Here is a 7592-nt window from a genome sequence, read left to right as displayed (position 1 = left end):
GCGCGACATGGAGTTAAGACAGCTCCATTGAATAACATTGGCCGGCGACTTCTCGCGATATCGCGCGGCAAAAATGCGCGATATCGCGGCGGAAATCGCGCGACAATTCGCTATATGTGAACGGGGCCTTAGAGCGATTTTGAGCGATATTGCTCCTTATTGCATACAGCCCAATAGGAAGATGTCGCGCGATGTCGCGCGACACGTCGCTCAATGTCGCTCAATGTCGCTCAAAGTCGCGCGATTTGCATGTCGCTCAGTGTGAATGGGGTCTTAGTCTGTACTGGTCATTTAAGTCTATACTGTTCATCTTATTCCGCACTAGTCATCTTAGTCCATACTGGTCATTTTAGTCTGTACTGGTCATTTTAGTCCATACTGGTCATTTTAGTCTGTACTGGTCATTTTAGTCTGTACTGGTCATTTTAGTCCATACTGGTCATTTTAGTTCGTACTGGTCATTTTAGTTCGTACTGGTAATTTTAGTTCGTACTGGTCATCTTAGTCCATACTGGCCATCTTAGTCCATATTGGTCATTTTAGTCCGTACTAGTCATCTTAGTCTGTAGTGGTAATCTTAGTCCATACTGGTCATCTTAGTTCATACCGGTCATCTTAGTTCATACCGGTCATCTTAGTTCATACCGGTCATCTTAGTTCATACTATTATTTTTTATTATTATTATTGGTATCTATATAGCACCGACAATTTTATGCAGCGCTTTACACAGTGCACATTCACATCAGTCCCTGCCCTCAAGGAGCTTACAAACTAAGGTCCCTATCTCACATGCATACATAAGGACCAATTTAGACAGGAGCCCCAACCTATACCAGCATGTCTCTGGAGTGTGGGAGGAAACCGGAGTACTCGGAGGAAACCCACAGGGAGAACATGCAAACTCCTTGTAGATAGTGATTTGGCCGGGATTCGGACTAGGGACCCCCAGTGCTGCAAGGCAGAAGCGCTGGTCATTTAAGCCCATACTGGTCATCTTATTTCATACTGGTTATTTTAGTCTGTACTGGCCATCTTAGTCTGTATTGGTCATTTTAGCCCATACTGGTCATCTACGTTCGTACTGGCCATTTTAGATCTACTATGAAAATAACACACCCCAGTATTTTCAGCACATACCAACATAAGAATCAGGTAAGAAGGGAACATGAAATTACTGCCACAGACAGGATACAGTGTATTAGGAACTACGGTGGTTGTTTGTACCATAACAGTACTGTGACAATTCCGCCATTGTTTCTTCTGTACTTTGCTGTAGTCAGTAAATTACTATCTTAACCCATTCATGGAGAAAATATTACTATGCCAGATAGATTGTTGCCAGTCAGTGTTACTTTTGACAGCAAATTTCGATGTAGTTTTAGTCATAGTCTTTTGACTAAAATGCCATTTAGATTTAGTCAAATTTTAGTGGTCTGAATTGTGTTAGTTTTAGTCTAGTTTTAGTTGACTAAATATCATAGGATTTTAGTGGACTAAATCTACAATAAATTTCGTTGACTAAAATCTAGTGGGTTTAGTTAAAGAGTAGTTTAAGAATTTCTCCAGAATTTCCAATCTCATTATATACTCCTGGAGTACACATCTTCTAACCTGTTATTACTTATGGTATTAAGGTTTGAACATGCAATACAGACACAGATTTAACTCAAAGGTAATACATTCACCTCAAGAGACATATGGGGGTTGCCATTGCGGATCATCTTTCTAAAAATGCTACTTGTCTGGTTTGTCTGGCTCCATTATTTCGTACTTACCTTCATACTTATTACAAGAACATGACATATAAAGTACTGAACCCAAAGCATAAGCATGTCAGCCAGGCAACAAGCATTCTTAGAAGGGGAGGTCAGCAATGACCACCTAGATGTAAGGGCTGCGTACACATTTTGGCTCCATTTCCTCCCACTCTAGTATAGCAATGAAGGTCCTGTAATGTAATTAGAGGAAATACAGTCACTGGGTGTTGGGTCATTCTGTGGACTTAGTGCTTAGTGTCCAGTTACAGTCCAGTGACTTAGTGCTTAGTACAGGTTCCTTGCAGCACTAGGGTCATTGACTCAAATCAATACCAGGGCACTATCTGCATGGAGTTTTCTAGTTCTCCCTGTGCTTTTGTGGGTTTCCTCTGGGCTTTGTTTTGTAAAAGACTTTGGCCACCCCATGGAGGGGAATAAAACTGTGGAAGTGCCCAAATTGCAGCAACGGTTGGCACGGGGTTGTTGAATTAAACTAAGCCTACTTGCTGCATGACACACGTGTTACACAATCCTTTTGACCCAACGTGTTGATTTAATTGCTATACCACAATTGAGAGTCTCACAGATATTTATAAACATCAGCACAACCTTTTTTTTTTCTTTTTTTAAATGAAACGCTTCCATTACATATACTTTTGTGCACACAGAAAGCCAAGCCTAACTTAAAGAAGAACTTCATTAACATAGTTAGGGATTGCTTAGCAACTAGTAACTGTTGAGACAATGAACACTGGCCAGAAGTATGTAATATACAGTATAGTGCAGTGGTTCTCAACCTGTGTAACCTCCGGACCCATATCTGCATATTTTGAATGGCTGCTCTGCGTGAGAACTGACATTGCTGCACTAGGGGGAGGCTGAAGAACCTCTTGCGTAAAAAAGTGGAAGGCATGTCGCGACCCACTTAACACATGGCCACGACCCACTTTTGTGTCACGACCCACCAGTTGAGAACCAGGGGTATATTGTATAGTGTGGGAGTCTGTAACGCAGTGGTGGTCAGAGGTGTGTAATGCAAATAGTGCAGGGGTCAGAACTACATAAAGCACACAGTGATGTGGTTAGAAGTACATTAGGCACATAGTGCCAGGTTCAGGGCTATATATGCCACACAAGGGTCAGGAGTAGATAATGCCCAGAGTGCAGGGGTCAGGAGTATTAACACACAGAATGTTGTGGTCAGGAGTACGTAAAGCACAAAGTGCCAGGTTCAGGGGGTATATACCGCACAGGGGTCAGGAGTACATAATGCCAAGCATGCAGATGTCAGGAGTATTTAACATACGGTGCAGGAACCAGGATTACATAATTCAAAGAGTGAAAGTTTAGGAGTACGAAATGCACAAAATGCAGGGGTGTTTAATGCACAGAGTGCAGCGGCGAAGGGTGTGTAACACACTGTGTGCAGGGGTCAGGAGTGTATAAGGCACAGAGTGAAAAGGCCATGATTATGTAATGCAAGGGTGCAAGATGTGGAATACCCAGAGTGCAGAGAATGGTAATGCACAGAGTTCGAAGGTTGGTGGTAAATAACGCATAGAGTACAGGAGAGAGGAGTATGTAATTCACAGCGTTCAGGGGTCAGGAGTGTGTAATGTGCAGAGTGCAGGGGTCAGGAGTATGTAATGTGCAGAGTGCAGGGTCAGGAGTGTGTAATGTGCAGAGTGCCGGGGTCAGGAGTATGTAATGTGCAGGGTCAGGAGTATGTAATGTGCAGAGTGCCGGGGTCAGGAGTATGTAATGTGCAGGGTCAGGAGTATGTAATGTACGAGTGCAGGGATAAGTAGTATGAAAAACACAGAGTGCATGGGTCAGGATTGTGCAAATTTCCCCCTGCAAGCAATACACTCCCCCACCATCCTCGCTCAGAAAAAATCCCACCCCAAACAAAAAAATATAGCACTAATCTGTATGCTCACCCCACCAAACACAAATCTCCCTTGCAAACCTTTCCCCAAACAAAAAATGCAAAAAATACCCCCTTGCCAGTACAAATCTACCTCCCTCTTTCCCCCCTGCAGCACAAATCTTCTCTACTCTGCCCATCCCCCCTTCGAGCACATATCTTCCCACCCCCAAAATCTTTCCTCTCAGCCCAAGACTTCATCCAACCCTCAAATTCGCTTTTCTCAGCAAAGTCTTCAATCCCAAAAATCTCCCTTTCCAACACAGGTCTGCTAATGCAGTCTGGACCTGGGGCTAGGGTTGCCACCAGTCCAGGATTGACCCAGAGAGTCCGGGTTTTGAATGCTGTGTCCGGGTTTCATGGCAGCAGAAACCCGGACACAAGATGTCAGGCAGAGAGGGGCAACCAAAATTAAGATGGGGGCTACTGGCCCCCCACTGAAAATAGTCTCAACTGTGATATTTACATATGAATGGGTGGCGCTATTTACATATGAATACGCTGAGACTCATTCTCCCAAAAACATGTCAGCGTGTCGCTAGAGTGTTCGGATTTCGCTTGAAAAAAAGGTGGCAACCCTACCTGGGGCACCCTACAGGAAATGAAGGGCACGTTGTATGTATCAGGCGAAGGTTGAGAATAGAATAGTCAGAGTCCAGGCAGAAATTGAGGAAGGCAGCGGGCAAGAAGATAACTGTAACAGGCAGGAACACCCTTAAGTGCTGTAACAGCGGAAAAGTGCATCAAAGCAGTGTCATTCAGGGGAGAAATGGGTTGGTACAGTGGTGATCAGTGGAGAAATGTGTCAGCCCAGTGGTGATTAGTGTAGAAATGCGTTGTTGCAGTGGTGATCATTGGAGAACTGTGTTGGTGCAGTGGTGAGTGGAGAAGTGCATTGGTGCAGTTATAGATAGATAGATAGATAGATAGATAGATAGATAGATAGATAGATAGATAGATAGATAGATAGATAATAGATAGATAGATAGATAGATAGATAGATAGATAGATAGATAGATAGATAGATAGATAATAGATAGATAGATGATAGATAGATAGTGTCACTGGTGCACTGGATGTGTACTTTTAATATCCTGCAAAGATAATAGTGAGCACATGGGAATGCACTTGCCGGATTGCCTCTCCTGGCACAGGCAGTGTTTGTAAAGTTGAGTGCCAAGGACCTGGTTTGGCATTCCTCCACCTGCAGGTGATTGGTGACCTGTATAGGAGGAGGGACTGTGGAGTCTCTGTATTGTGCACACTGTGACACCACACATAATGCACCTTGACCTGAGAGGAAGAGGGACTGGCAGAGGAAGCCTCTCCTGGCTGTGGCTGACAATAACAAGAACGGGTAAGATCAGTTGTGTTATATTCATCTACATAGTGTGCTTTTCCTCAGTTTAGAGAGGTCAAGACAGTGATCAATGAATTCTGATTTTCCGTTCTGTTCTCAGACCGTCATCAAAGTAACAAAGCGTGTGATTCTGTAGATGATTATGTGGAAATATTTGTGATAAACACTCAGCTTTTCTTTCCTATTCATGCTCGGGCTCTATCATGTACAGATACTAGGTTTACATGGGTGCCAGGCTCAAAGTCATATTCAAGTCAAAAGGGTTTGAAGCTATTTTAAATGCTGATGAAATCCCTTACAATGGATGCTGCTTCTTGAGGTTAAAGGAGAACTATGAGGTGAGTGCTTTTCACTCACCTCATAGTTCTAGCCAACATGTGACAATGAGACTGTCACAGGTCGGCTCAGTAGATCGGGAGGTGAGCGAACACATACCGGCGTTCGCTCACCTCTCGATCCTGTCACAGCTCTCTGCTGTGACAGGGGAGGGGCTGGATTCCCCGCTCCGATCCGCCTGCGCTGACTGGCGGATCGGGCGGGGGAGGGGCGGGTACAGCTGGCTCTGCCTCTAGATAGGCAGAGCCAGCTGTCACTCACGCAGCTGGGCGGATCCAGACATAATTGTCGGGATCTGCTTCAGCTGCGGCGTCTCAGTATATCGTGAGCAGTAGCTCGCGGTATACTGTGGCGTCCCAGTATACCGCGAGCAACAGCTCGCGGTATACTGAGCTTAGGGTGACGGGAGGGCGCTAGTTTGTGTCCTCCCGTTACCCTAAGGAGAACTATGGGGAAAAGCCTTAACCCCATAGTTCTCCTTTAAGAAGTTTTCGTTTCCTGTAGAATCAGCTGGTCTCCTGTGCGCTGGTCCTGATATCCTGTTTTAGGGCGGCTCCCTTCCCTTGTAGGGTCCTATGGAGCCACCCTTGTGTGTGCTAGTAAGCTGTATGTGTCTCCATAAACACACAGGCACAAAAACGCAAACCAGTCTCCTGCTCCACCCTCTCCAAGCTAGTAGATGAACATTTCCTGGAGACTGCTCTGTTCCTTATGTTCTTGTACTGGACAGGGAAGCTGAGCTGAGCTGAGAGAGTTGGAGCTGTTCAAAAACTTAATAACTGTAAGTGCTTGGGTAAAAATGTAAAGCAATGCTTTGCTGGGCAATGTGTATTTGTGTGATCTGGATTCATTATTTAAAAAAGTGAGTGTTTAATACTACTTTAACATTGAACTCCATGACTCATAGCAGGTATTAAAAAGACTATGCATGCAGCTATGTGTAATAAATATATACAAATTGTATTGGAAATTCAACTAGTTTACGTTTGTGAATTTGACTTCATCCTCTTATGACACCCTGCACAACAACACTCAGACTGGGAGATGGCGGGTCAGGGAGCCAGTTAGGTTTGCTGTATGCTTGTGTGCTATCCAGGAACATGCTAACAGGAGAGAGCAGATGAGTGATCCTATCAGCCTGTAGCTGCTTCCTCGCTGTCCAGCCTGGGGACAGGGAGGTGACCACGTTGTGTCAGGTCACTAACCTAGCTGTACAGACTGTTAAGGCCTGTGTACATCTCAGGAGAGATGAACAGAAATACAATTCCCTTGACAGGTAACACAGTCCCCATACATGTATTGCTGAATTTTATTGGAATGTTTGTGCAATACAGTGTATGAGAATTATGATCGGCAAAATTGCAGAAAATAGGCGTGTATTACACAACATTCTAATAGACAATATTGACTCATAGGGCTGTACGCACTCTTCATATTGCTTCTAAAGACTCTAGCAACAGTTGTACATAACCTAGTGGTGTGTAGTGCGTTTATGTAGAACCATAAAACGGTGGGTTAGGTTTATCTAGAGCCATAAAACGGTGAGTTGGGTATATGTAGAACCATATAATGGTGGGTAGGGTTTATGTAGAGCCATAAAACGGTGAGTTGGGTTTATGTAGAACCATAAAATGGTGGGTTGGGTTTATGTAGAACCATCAAATGGTGGGTTGGGTTTATGTAGAACCATAAAATGGTAGGTTGGGTTTATGTAGAACCATAAAATGGTAGGTTGGGTTTATGTAGAATCATAAAATGGTAGGTTGGGTTTATGTAGAGCCATAAAACGGTGAGTTGGGTTTATGTAGAACCATAAAATGGTGGGTTGGGTTTATGTAGAACCATCAAATGGTGGGTTGGGTTTATGTAGAACCATAAAATGGTAGGTTGGGTTTATGTAGAACCATAAAATGGTAGGTTGGGTTTATGTAGAATCATAAAACGGTAGGTTGGGTTTATGTAGAGCCATAAAACGGTGGAATGGGTTTATGTAGAACCATAAAACGTTAGGTTGGGTTTATGTAAAGCAGGGGCGCCCACAATTTTTCGTTCGGAGCTCTACTATTCCAATGACAAGCTCAATGAGATCTACCAACGAAAAAAAACCCGCAATGCGATCGCCCGCACCCTGTACGCAGGCACATCAGTGCCTGCGTTCCGGTCCAGTGCGATCTGCAAAAATGCTGCAAGCATTTATATTAAATATAATTT

General features: G+C 44.0%; 1 protein-coding gene across 1 annotated transcript in view; it reads left to right on the top strand.

Annotated features, from left to right (window-relative positions):
* The first annotated feature begins 4968 nt into the window (after positions 1-4968).
* Positions 4969-7592, top strand: part of LOC108787250 (ectonucleoside triphosphate diphosphohydrolase 8-like) — a 56623-nt gene continuing 53999 nt past the window's right edge. Inside the window, exon 1 of the mRNA XM_018556747.1 lies at positions 4969-5042. The gene's annotated coding sequence lies outside the window, so the exon portion shown is untranslated. The remainder of the gene's footprint in view (positions 5043-7592) is intronic.

This window comes from Nanorana parkeri, unplaced genomic scaffold (genome assembly GCF_000935625.1).
Source record: "Nanorana parkeri isolate BGI_ZX_2015 unplaced genomic scaffold, ASM93562v1 scaffold251, whole genome shotgun sequence".
Taxonomy (NCBI): domain Eukaryota; kingdom Metazoa; phylum Chordata; class Amphibia; order Anura; family Dicroglossidae; genus Nanorana; species Nanorana parkeri.
This window is presented reverse-complemented; position numbering and strand designations above follow the sequence as displayed.